Source organism: Uloborus diversus, chromosome 6 (genome assembly GCF_026930045.1).
Source record: "Uloborus diversus isolate 005 chromosome 6, Udiv.v.3.1, whole genome shotgun sequence".
In the NCBI taxonomy this organism is placed as follows: domain Eukaryota; kingdom Metazoa; phylum Arthropoda; class Arachnida; order Araneae; family Uloboridae; genus Uloborus; species Uloborus diversus.
In genome coordinates this window covers 92,330,259-92,342,914 of record NC_072736.1, presented here as the reverse complement: position 1 = coordinate 92,342,914, position 12,656 = coordinate 92,330,259, and the positions used below count along the sequence as shown (strand labels likewise).

Below are 12,656 nucleotides of genomic sequence, written 5' to 3'. Positions count from 1 at the left end.
GTTTTTATGGCTTTAATTTCGAAACTAGGAGGAGAACTCGCTTTTCCCATACCCTTTCACAAATACCTTGATATGTAGCAAAAACTTGCATTTTAAGTCTTTTATTTGGAAAAAATGTCAACGGCAACTAGCTTTTCCAGCCCTTATCACTTAACTTGCTTAAAAGCAACTTAAATGAATTTTTTTGGAACTTCAATTACAAACGAGTTTTGATAGGACCCCCTCCCCCCCTAGTTTAAATCGTGATGATAACTTTAAAAGGAGGTTTTTTGGAGGAGCTCACGAATCTTCCATCCCTTTCTAAAATATGTATGAATATAGTTAAAAATCGAATTTTTAGAGCCTCAAAGGCAAAATATTTCCAGGAAGGAAGTATTCTAAGCACCTTCACACTTTCTTTAATGCAAGCAAACATTACCTAAAGGTGCACTTTTAGGCTGGACAGCTGAAGAGCTAGAAGAGCACCCCTCCCCTTCTAACTTCTCAATGTATAATGACAGAATATTTTGGTTTCTAAGCTTTCCTTTCAAAAAGAATTTTGTGGCCAGCGTCCGAAACCTGACCTTTCTCCGTACATCATCAAAAATAGACAAAATGCGTTTTTAGATTCCTAAATTTCAAAAACTACTCGGATTTTTAAATTTTGAAACATTTTCGAGCGAGATTCCTAAATCCACCCTCTCACCTAATGTCTCGATAGCCAGAAAATTGAGTTTTTAAGACTTCATTTTAATAAAATTTCTGGGGAGTTATCAGGGCCCAATTTCCCAATAGGCAGAGTAGGCGGTTGCCTAGGGCGGCAAATTTGCTATTATAATACACATTTTTTGAATTAAATCATTATTCTCGAAAGTAAAATATTAGCATTCTTTCATTTTCCACAGAGACAATTTTCTTGTAATTTAATAATGATTACTTTCCCACATCTTATGAAAGTCAAACGTTTTCCAATCATGGTATTTGCCGAATCGTCAGCAAAATTTGCCGAATAAAATTTTTTGTAGTGGATCACTGTAATCACTTCAACAGGGCGCCTCAGAATGTGAAACGCCATCATTTTGAATCACAGTTTGAATCTGGGGAACACTTTAAGTTTTTTTTTTGAGTCAAGGATACTTTATTTCCCAAAATCAGTATTTACACGGGTATTTATTTCAAAAAATTATATTCAACTAAAATACTTTTCTGTATGTATTCCACCATGTATATATATAACCAACCATATACAAAACAATAAATTTTTGCCCAAAAATTGTATTTTGATCACATATTTAAAGAATAATTGTGTAAACAACTTAGCAATCTAATATGATATTCACATTAAATGTGTTGGATATGCCATATTCCTAATCAATGTTGATACCCGAATTCCAAATATAAAAAGCCATTCCACAAAAATTAAAAAGCTTAACTGGTTACCAAAAAAAGCAAACATCAATTTTTTAAGGTCGTAGTCTTTTATAACCCAGTAATATATCCCTGCATGACATCAAAATGTAACGAAATGTCGCTCAATTTATTATTACTATTTATTTACCTATATCTTTTGCAGAAACCTAGTCCAGTATTCAGGCGTATTCTGCATCTCATATATATATATACACAGTCCAGTCACATTAATGTAACCATCTGTCAAAAGACAGAATAACCACCTTTCGCAGAGCGGCCTGCTGCGAGACGTGCAGGAAGAGAGTCACTTAGGTCCCTGAAGGTGTTCTCTGGGATGTTGAGCCACGCCCGAGATGGTCCCACAGATGCTCGTTTGGGTTTAAGTCAGGTGAGTTTGCTGGCCAGGGGAGGACGGTAAACTCATCCTGGTGCTCTTTGAACCATGCACGTACACTGTATGGCACCTCGCATTGTCCTGCTGGAAGATGCCATCATCCTGAGGAAAAACAATGTGCATGTAGGGGTGGACATGGTTCGCAAGGACAGATGCGTACTTATATAGATCCATCGTGCATTCCACAATGATCACTGAACCCAGAGAATGCCAGGAAAACATTCCCCAGACCATAATGCTCTCACCTCTGTCGTCTATGGCCCGTGGTGCACCACATTTGCCATGTCGCTGATTTTGGACATTATTTTGCCATGCACGGTGCACTTTTACCACGGCGGCACGCGAACAGTTCACGAGCTCAGCCGTTTCGGAAATGCTTTCACCCTTGGCCCGAAAGCCAATGATCATGCCCTTTTGGACGTCAGATAAATCGCTTCGTTTCTGCATTACGCCAACGATTGAAATGTTTTCCGAAGCCCAAACACACCCTTTATGTACGCCCAACTGCACTGTGCTGCCACCTGCCTTCTGTGATTGGTTATTTAACTCTGACGCAGTCACATTAATGTTACTGGACGGTATATATGTATATATATATATATATATATATATATATATATATATATATATATATATATATATATAACATTTAAAGAAAGGGGGGAGGAATAAAAAAAAATAAACAAAGCTAAAGAAAAAGAAAAGCTGCTTTGAGATTGAATTCATCAGCATTGGAAATCTCAAAGTATTAAGCACCAGAACTACAAAGCAACACAAATGGGTAGTTAGGCAAACGCACTACTAATCCAGGGGTAGAGGTGGTCAACTTGTAATATATAGGACATTTTCCACGAAAAATATAGGACAAATATAGGACATGATTTATGAATGATTTTGATATGAAAAAATAAACAATACATAGTTTATTTTTTCTAATTATTTTTGCATCAATTATTATCAATGATTTCAATGAATCATACTGCATACAGTTTAAAAACCCAAATAAAAATGATAATTAGAATGAGTTTCCTGTTCCTGAAAGAATAATGCAATAAGAAAATAAGTTTACTTATGGATCATTATACAAAAAACGTAGGTTTTTGAAATTGGAATTCATAAAAAAAAAATCTTCAATTTTTTTAAAAGTTACTCTATATTGTTCCTTTTAGGCACCTTTTTACTCTCACATAGTCACATTCTTTATTGGTTATTTTGTAACTTTCTTTTGTAGTTAAAATTTTGGATGTGAACGGAGGGTAACGAATAGAGTAAATATATATTTAAAATGTTATTTTTAAACTTTTCATTTAAATAAACATTGCATCTTGTATGAGGAACACAATTTGAACTGATTAAAATGTCCACATCTTTCTTAAAATGGATTTTTAAAGAAGGTTGTATGCTCCATTTCTGATTATATATTCTCTATTAGATCTATTAACAGAGGATACAAATACTTATGTTTTGCTATGATCATTGTGTTGATTTAGGGTTAACGCAACATGGTATTTAGAATTTACTTTAAAAAAGTGATTCAATTTTAAGTATAAAAATTTTTTTTTGTACATAAACAGTTCTTTCCTTTTTAACTCAATAACAGAGGATACAAAGTTAAGGACCTATTTGATTTCAAAGAGAATAACGCTGAAATTCTTTCACACTAAGTTCTTTAGCTTCACTACGAAGACCCAGAGTTAAAAAGGGCTAACTTGTGATTCTAAACCTCTGAAATGAGCTGCCAGTACTGCCGTCTATAGGAAATTCTATTACTTAATTGAATCCTGAACAGAGGATACAAGAAATACTGTGACAGTGATTCAAAAGATTATGAATGCTATATATATATATTTTTACAACATAATTCTTTTAATCAATGAAAAAAACATCAAATGATTTAAATTTCACTATTAAATCTGGTATATTTTTTTGTATTGAGTAAATAAATGAAAAAGTGCATGGGAAGAAATGTGTTGGGACATGTAACGGAGGCATACAAATATTCCTCCGTTCAGTGAAAAAAATTTTAAAATTTTTATAACATCATTAATTTGCATTGATCATTTTCAAAATTTGTTATACTTTTCTAAAACTCATAAAAAAGTGCTTAAAAATAAATATTTTTTAATCTAACCACCCTGGACCTAAAAAAGTGCGTTCTTGTAGAATGACCCTTATATACAAAAAATATTTAAAAATAAATTTAACAGGGTTCATACACTTTTGGTTAAAAAAAGTTCCCTGACTTTTCCAGGTTTTCCAGGTTGTTTTTCAGAAAATTCCAGGTTACTCGCTTCATTCAAAATTTAAGTTTAAATAGTAACATTTTCAAAATAATTAAAATTTTTTAAAGTAGAGATGTAGAAGAACTGAAACTTCTCCCCTTAGATTTAAAAAAAAAACTTGGGTTTTTTTTCCTTTGTTTTCTCTGTTAATATTTTAAGTTTTTTTTAAACATTTTGCTCAAAATTGTTTTAATTTGTTTACTATTTGTTGAAAACAGAGTACTTTCAACTTATTTTAGCGTTTCTTTGATGTCACGCGTAATATTATAGCGTTTTGCTGTAGTCCTGCAGCAGCCTTTTAGAATCCGCTTTTGGTTTACAATACTTCTTTTTATTTTCTTATTAGTAGGTTACACAAAACATATTGAGCAAAATGCAAAGCTAAATTTCAGTATAAATATGATTAACTTGTTGCATCGATCAGCATACCATGCAATGCATAGTAACAAATATCAACATCCGCCGATCATAGGCCAATGCCAATAATCTTTTTTTTTTTTTTTTTTCACATATTAAAGGACGCTTACATTAAAATTTCAAATTTTCTTTTCCAGAAAGTGATAGTTAATTTTCAAAAATTCAGAACTTTTTGCACATTTTGATGTTATTTTCAATAGTTCACATTGATATAAACATCCAATTCTGTTTCTGGAAGTTTAAGTCTACTTCCATTGTGCAAACGATCAAACATGGCGACAAAGTGAAAAATTTAAAATAATAAGTAGATTTTTGGATTTGTAGTATAAAAGTAGTAATAAATAATTAATAATCCTTAAAAAAAACTACAATAAAAGCAAAATAGTATTTAGCACATAAGAGTCTAAATCAATTAAAACAAAAAAAGTTATGAAGATTAAATTTTGCATTATTCCAGAAAATAATTACAAATTATCCGGAAAAAAAGGCACAATTTGTGTTGTTTTCAATAGTTTGCATTGCAATTAACATCCAATGCCGTTTTCGGGAACTTAGGCACTTAAAAAGTCTTGTGTACTTCCATCTTGGGAATGATCAAATATGGCGGCTATGCCCAAAAATAATAAATAACTTTTTTAATTTGTCGCATGAAGACAATTAAAAAATAATAAATGTTCATGAAACTACAATTCATTGAAAAGTTTTTATCACATTCGCGTCCAAGGCAGTGAGGATATAATCTTATCCTTCTGTTTTAAGAACAAAATTTTTCATTTTTCAAGAAAATTATTTTAAATAATAATAGAAAAACAATTTGCAGACCATTTTTTGTTATTTTCATCAGTTTTCAATTAAAGAAAACATCCAATTCTGCTTTGTTTTTAGAAACTTAGGCATTTTAGGATTGTATCTACTTCCAACTTGTGAATGACCAAAGATGGCGACTACGTTTCATACATAGCTGAAATGATTTTCCGATTAAAAAAAAACGATTTTCCCCGATCGACCCTCTCATCTACAGGTTGTGCTTCCGAAGCAGTAAATTGTCTTCTCTCCTGTTGAGTTTGTGCATAATTCCTGTTCACCTCATTTTTTTTCCTTGGGAACTACTGAGAGCCAAAAATGGCGGCTGCTGAAGATTTTTTGGGTCGCCACTTTTTTCAATGCTTTAAAATTGTTACAATTTTTTTTAAATGCATCGATAAAAATGAAGATTAGATCTCATAAAACAAAATTCCCTGGGAAAAAATTGGGAAAAGAAAAATTTTGGGGACACATTTGAAAAAATTCCCTGACATTTTTGACTATGTAATTTTCCCTGATAATTCCAGGTTTTTCTAGAGCGTACGAACCCTGAAACGAACAGAAAGTTGTGGCAACCCATCTAAAACTTTAGGTAGTAGAAAGAAATGCATTCCCCTCACTGACTCCATGTAAGAAAATCTTCGCTCTTTTGGCGCATTTTTCGTTGTGAAAAAAAACGTTCATTTTTCGATTGCAGTTTTTAAGTGCCAGTGTCGGTTTAGATAAAAATTTACAATTTTTTTCATGAAATCACAACAAAAACGAAAATTAGATCTCATGGTACTTGATTCCTTGGGAAAAAAATTTTTTGGAGGACAAAATTTGAAAACTACCTGACTTTTCCCTGACATTTTTGACAGTGTCATTTTCCCTGACAATTCCCGGTTTTCCCGGAATTCCCGGAGCGTACAAACCCTGTTTAAACAATATGAAATCTATTTACATTTAATACAACTATTTACAATCATTGATTATTTATATTTTGGAAAAGCTTTTGCCTAACATTTTTCTGCATTTCATCTTTTGCCAAGTACATCAAATCCCCATTCCTCAAAAATTTTTATATTAATCTTTTTTTTCCTGCATAATTACCTTCATTTAAATATTTTAAATAGATTTTTTTTTTGTATTAATAACGGCTGAATCTTCACCACATTTTGTTGTTAGTGAAGATTCATTAACAAAGTGCTTTATCAAAAGTTTGGAGAGCTTGTCATAAAATATGGAAAACTGAAGTTTTCTCTTAAAACAATTTTTAAATTTTGTCAAAAATACTCTACACTTACAACAAAATTTAAACAGACGGGTGCCGGCAGATATTAAATTTTTTTTTTTAAATACTTATGTATCTCGTTTTTAAGAAGTCTTGAATTATCTTTTGTTAACTCTTGTGAGATAAAGTGCAAATCAAGTAACCAGGCGTAGAAGTGATCGACTTGTCACATATAGGACATTTTCCACAAAAAATATGGGACACATTATATGAATAGTTTCGCTATGAAAAAAGAAATAATACATACATATTATTTATTTATTCTTATCAATGATTTTGTTTAAAAAAAAACCCTCAAACGAAATTATAACTTACACCTGAAATGACTTTCCTGTTGTTGAAAGAATAATTTTTGAAAAAAGTGTACTTTGTAGACAAAAAAAAGAACAAAGTGAAATTTATTGATAATTAGCACAGCAACTCACACTTTTTGCAGGGATAAAAGTGTCACAAACATAGCTTATATAAATAAATAAAAACCGTCTTTGTGTTGAGAACTAACAGGAAATAACCAATGCTTTGTAGCACAAATATACAAATATTTTGTTCCATAAAATTCCACAAAAAGAAAAGATTGCAAAAAGACTATTAGAACATTCCAGTCAGAAAATGCACTGAACACAAAAATATACTCGCGAAAACAAAAAGCGAAAAAAAAAAACCATGCTGGAAAACGAAACAAACTGCTGACGCCAAACGTAAAATTTATAAACCAACTTCAGAATTCGTTCTCAAAACTCCACCCACTATAGTGACGTGATATTGCTGTAGCCAATCAGTAGGAAGATGCCTGTTGCAGGACATAGTGAGTTGCGTTTTTATAGGAAATATAGGACAGTTTCCAAAAATATAGGAAATATAGGACAATTTTCATTCTTTTTTTGAAAAAAAAAGGAAATATAGGATATATAGGACCACTTCGACCCCTGAGTAACCTATAGGCTTTTCAATAGTCATTTTCTATAAATCTTTATAACAAACTATGGGAATATAGGACAATTTTCAAAAATATAGGAAATACAGGACACTTTTGTTGCTTTTTTTGAAAATATAGGAAATATAGGATATACAGGACTACTTCTACCCCCCGCTAATCCAAAAAATGCATACTTTGAAGCAGCAGCCAAATTTTGGAAAGATAAAAAATAAGGAGTGAATGTAATGAATATACAAATGCCTGGTGTGGAAATAATCATTTACCACCGGCAAAGATAAATTCACGAAAATTATATCTAAATTCTCTTTTAAATTATCCTGTCATCCTATTTAACTTTTAGAAAAATTCATTCTAAATTCTGAGTTTTTCTTGATAAGATTTCACTAAGCCTTTAATTAAAAAAATTATAATACATAAATTTTTATATTTTTAATTTTTCATCTAACGGTTAATGTTTCAAAAAGAAAAGAATCACTTTTTGATACCACCTTATTTTTTTTTTTGCAAAATGTGACCTTCCCACCATACATCACTAATTGCGTGTATTAAAAATAGTTTGAATCATGAAGTACTGGGGAGCAAGTGCAAATGAGCAAGGCAACACAAAAACAATATTTTGATTTTTTTTTTTTTTTTTTTGCTTAATGTGAAAACTTTCTATATTTACCATGTTATCACTTAAACATCAAAACATCAATAAAATAAATAACATCATAGTCTAAATAACTTCTCAGTTTATTCTTCCAAACATCCGTCATGCTTCCCTTTTTTTTTTCATTTTATACAAATACAAATGTGACGACCAGCAACAGGCTCTGGGCCCAGCTAGGCTGGTCCTAGTCAATTAATTAGTCCCCAATGAAGATCAATGGCCCTCTTAAAGGTATCCACTCCCTTGCTCATTACCGCCTCTTCCGGTAAGCTATTCCAAGTGCCCACGACCCTGCTAAAGTAGTAGTTTTTCCTGATTTCCAAGTTAGCCTGAGATTTAAATAGCTTAAAATAATGACCCCTTGTCCTGCTTTCCCCACAAAAATTTAATCCATTTACATCTTTCATTTTGATAAATTTAAATAACTGAATCATGTCCCCTCTGACTCTCCTTTGCTCCAGGCTATACATGTTAAGCCTATTAAGTCTGGTATCATAATCTAAATCGGAGAGTCCCTTTACTAATTTAGTTACCCTTCTTTGAACCCTTTCCAATACAAAAATATCTTTCTTCAGATAAGGCGACCAAAACTGAACAGCATACTCCAAATGAGGTCTTACTAAACTCCTATATAAAGGCAGAAGAACTTTCTTAGATTTGTTTGAAATAGATCTATTGATGAACCCATGCATTTTGTTGGCTTTGTTACTAGCAATACTGCACTGTTGACTAAACTTGAAGTCCTGATTTATAAAGACACCCAGATCCATAACATTTTCTGCCTGATTTATGACTGAACCCTGTAAACGATATCTCATACGCTTATTTCCATGACCTAAGTGTAGCACTTGACATTTCCCTACATTAACTGCATTACCCCATTTATCTGCCCACTTAGTAATATGATCTAAATCCTCTTGCAGCTGTTTTACTTGTTCTTCATTTTCGACAATCCCCATAACTTTTACATCGTCAGCAAAACAATTCATGCTTCCAGAAATATTTTCATTGATGTCATTCATAAATATAATAAACAAAAGAGGCCCTAAAACTGATCCCTGAGGAACCCCACTTAAAACATCACTCCAATTAGAATGATTTCCTCTCACAACTACTCTTTGCTTCCTACCAGTAAGCCAATTTCTAACCCAAAGAAAAGTTTTTCCTCCTATTCCAATGTCAGCTAACTTGCTGAGAAGAGCAACATGCGGTACCTTGTCAAAAGCTTTTTGAAAATCAATATAAACAACATCCACACATTTTTTGTTATCTAAAGCTGAGGTAACCTTGTCGTAGAAATGCAATAAATTAGTAGTACAGGATTTACCTTTCCTGAAACCATACTGCAAACTAGTCAACAGACTATTAGTCTCTAAGAACATCATGATCTTAATTTTGATCAAAGTTTCGAAAATCTTACAAATCACCGAAGTCAAACTTACAGGTCTATGACTAACCTAGATTGTGATTTTGAAATCCTGAAGTTCATCATTGAATTGCTTATACTTCTCCAATTATGACATTGAAAGGAAAGATTCTTTGGTTCTCACGATATGTTTCTTTCATAATTTCATCAAGTCTTTCAATAAAAAATATTATAAACTGTCTAGTTACATATGTATGTATCAGTTTTATCAACTATTTCATATTTAAATTTTAAAACGAATTTCCCATTCACTTTTTGCATTTTTTTTTGTAAAATACCCAGTTTCTGGTTATTTACCCAGGCCTTGGGTTAATACCCAAAATATATTTACCTACCTGCTGGTATTTACCCGATCCACATCACTAGGTAGAGTTGTAAACATCTGTTTTAAACATTAAATGATTTGGTTTTTCGGAGGAAGAATTTTGTGAAGGGTCTGCTTTTCAACGAAATATTTTGTGAACTGTCTATTCGTTAGATTAAATATCTAGGGAAAAAGCTTGTTTTGCGATAAAATATTTTGTAAAGAGTCTCCCTCGTAAAAGACCACTTAAATTCTCCTAAAAATACTGTGAAATTTTTTTAGGAACACCAACAAAATTTTAGTACATTCTTAGAAATTTTAGGAGTTGAAATTTTTTATAGAAATTTAGGAGTTTTAAGGGGAATAATAATTTTGTGATAACTATCGAGTTATAACAAGGTGGTTCATTGTTCTTCATCCCTTTGTTGCATTATAATAATGTCAGACAGTGAAAGTATATCTGATGCATCTTGTTCCCCAGCGAGGAAATATTTCCCATTGAGAGAGTTGTCTATTGATCCATTAACCAACAAATGCCATCGGTTTGAGCACTATGCATTATATTTTACAACGAAGTTACAAAAAATTTAATTTTAACCAAAACATAAGTTAAAACAAAAATTTTACCTTCAATTATTAATATAACAATAGGTAGAATACTAACCTTAATGTAAGTAAATAGACGTATTTTTAAAAAATTTCTTCAAATATTGCACCCTGTAAAATGAAGGACTTAATTACTGGATAGAATTTTTAAAAAAAAAATTAAAAATACTGCAGCCAAACAGTTGTAAGCATTCATGTTCACCAACATACTTGCCAACTTTTAGAAATGTGCATCATTAAAACTTTACACCAAGATCTAATTTTCTCAAAAGTTTTCTAGCATTTAAAAAATAATGATTGGGGTATGAGTTGTAGGCCAATGATTGGTCATTGGTACCTGTTGCAGGTGTGACCGTATGGTAGCAATTAGGGGTATTAATTTTTGCTACAGTTTAATTCCTGAAGTTAAAAACAAACAAGTTTTAAAACAAACTAATTAAACTAATTATTGTAAAATAATGGAATGGAAAGTATGGTACAGGTTGCACAAAAGACAGTAAACAAGTCAAATATTTACAAATTGAAATTAGCATAAAATAAAAATAAATATTATAGTTAAAAGTTTATAAACTGAATATTCTGTAAGAATTTTCAGATATTTAGCTTCAATCAAGCAATAACTTTATAAAGTATTTAGCTTTGCTCTTTGTTTATTACAATTTACGAAGTAAAAATATAAACTTCACAAAAGTATTTTAATATTTTATCACTTGAATGCATTCATCAGATGGGGGGAGGGACAATATAAACATTTTTCAACAGGGAAAAGTAGAAAAATTGTATTCTTTAGAAAACATCAAAATCCAAAATCAGAATAAAATGTATCAAAGTACTTATTTATGCAGCTAATTTTAATCTAGTTACATAGAAGTTGAATTCTTGATTAAAATTTCAATTTGTATTAATAGTTTTTTTTTTTTTTTTGATAAAAATAACCAAATTTTCCAATGTCTATGTGCAAATGAAAGCAGAGTTGGCAAGGTTTTTACTATCCTGTTCAAAACCCTTGTGTCCGAAAGTGTACTAAACTACTTTTTGGAAAACCTATATTTTGTGAGAAAATATCAAAAACAGAACAAAATGGGTCAAAATTATTTTGTTGCGTATTTAATATATTTATCTTGTTGCATTACTCTCCTTTACAACTGAAATTTAAAAAAAACTAGCATTAAAGAAAAGAAAAAAAAAACAGTTGCACTCCAAATGTTGTAGAAAGACAATCAGTTTTATGCGGACAGACATATGATCTGATACTTAGATTTATTTTTAGTTTGGTGTGAAAAGAATGGAAAATCACTGGAACAACACAGGGGGAACACTACTATTTTGCTATGATCTTGGGGCAAACTATTTGTTTCCCCCTCCAAAATTGAAGGTTGGTGAAGGGGTAGGAGATAAAAGGAATCATAACTTTCCTTATCAGATAGTGAATTAATCAAGTACACTTTGTGAAGTTTGGATTGAAAAAAAAACACTTGGTCTGAAAAAAAAAAGCATCAGGTGAGGCATGATACTAGTATAATGTTAATCGTATGTTTGGGGGGGGGGGATAATGTACTTCGTCTTGCTTCAACAAAGAACATTTACCAACGTTTAATGCGTTTTCTATTCATTTTGTTTTTTTTTTATTCATTTATTTATTTTTTATAATTTGAAAACAGTTTTGAAAAAAAAAAAAAGATGTCATAGTGGGGGGGGGGGGGGTCTTGCTTTAAAGAAGAACATTTACCAACTTTTAATAAGTTTCCTTTTCATTTTCTTTTTTTTTTTTTACATTTTGAAAACAGTTTTGAAAAAAAAAAGATTAAAAGTGGCGGTGCGGGGGGTGAGCTTACCAATCTACAAATTCATGTCAGCTCATTTCAAGCATAGTCATGATTAATTACTACTTACTAGACCATCCCCAGTAAGAGAACCCCATATTCAACATTAACTGGTTAGAATGTCATTATTTCATAAGTCGAATTTTATTTAAAAATTCATAAAAATATGATCCTACTGAGATCCCAACTTGAAACTTTGCACAAATAAAGATAAAAAACACACAAATTTTTGAGAATTTTTTTAAAAAAATAATTCATTATACATTTTCTGAGAAATTTAAATTTAAAGCTCATTTTTTAAAAATAAAATTTTTCTGAATATAGTCATGTTGCACATCCTATCAAACAG

General features: G+C 31.2%; 1 protein-coding gene across 2 annotated transcripts in view; it reads right to left on the bottom strand.

Moving 5' to 3' along the window:
- LOC129223884 (uncharacterized) overlaps nucleotides 1–12,656 on the bottom strand; it is a 61,208-nt gene that overhangs the window by 34,542 nt on the left and 14,010 nt on the right. The window contains exon 2 of one of the 2 annotated variants that reach the window (XM_054858254.1): nucleotides 10,543–10,595. The exons of the other annotated variant lie outside the window; for it this stretch is intronic. The gene's annotated coding sequence lies outside the window, so the exon portion shown is untranslated. The remainder of the gene's footprint in view (nucleotides 1–10,542; nucleotides 10,596–12,656) is intronic. 2 annotated transcript variants of the gene reach the window in all.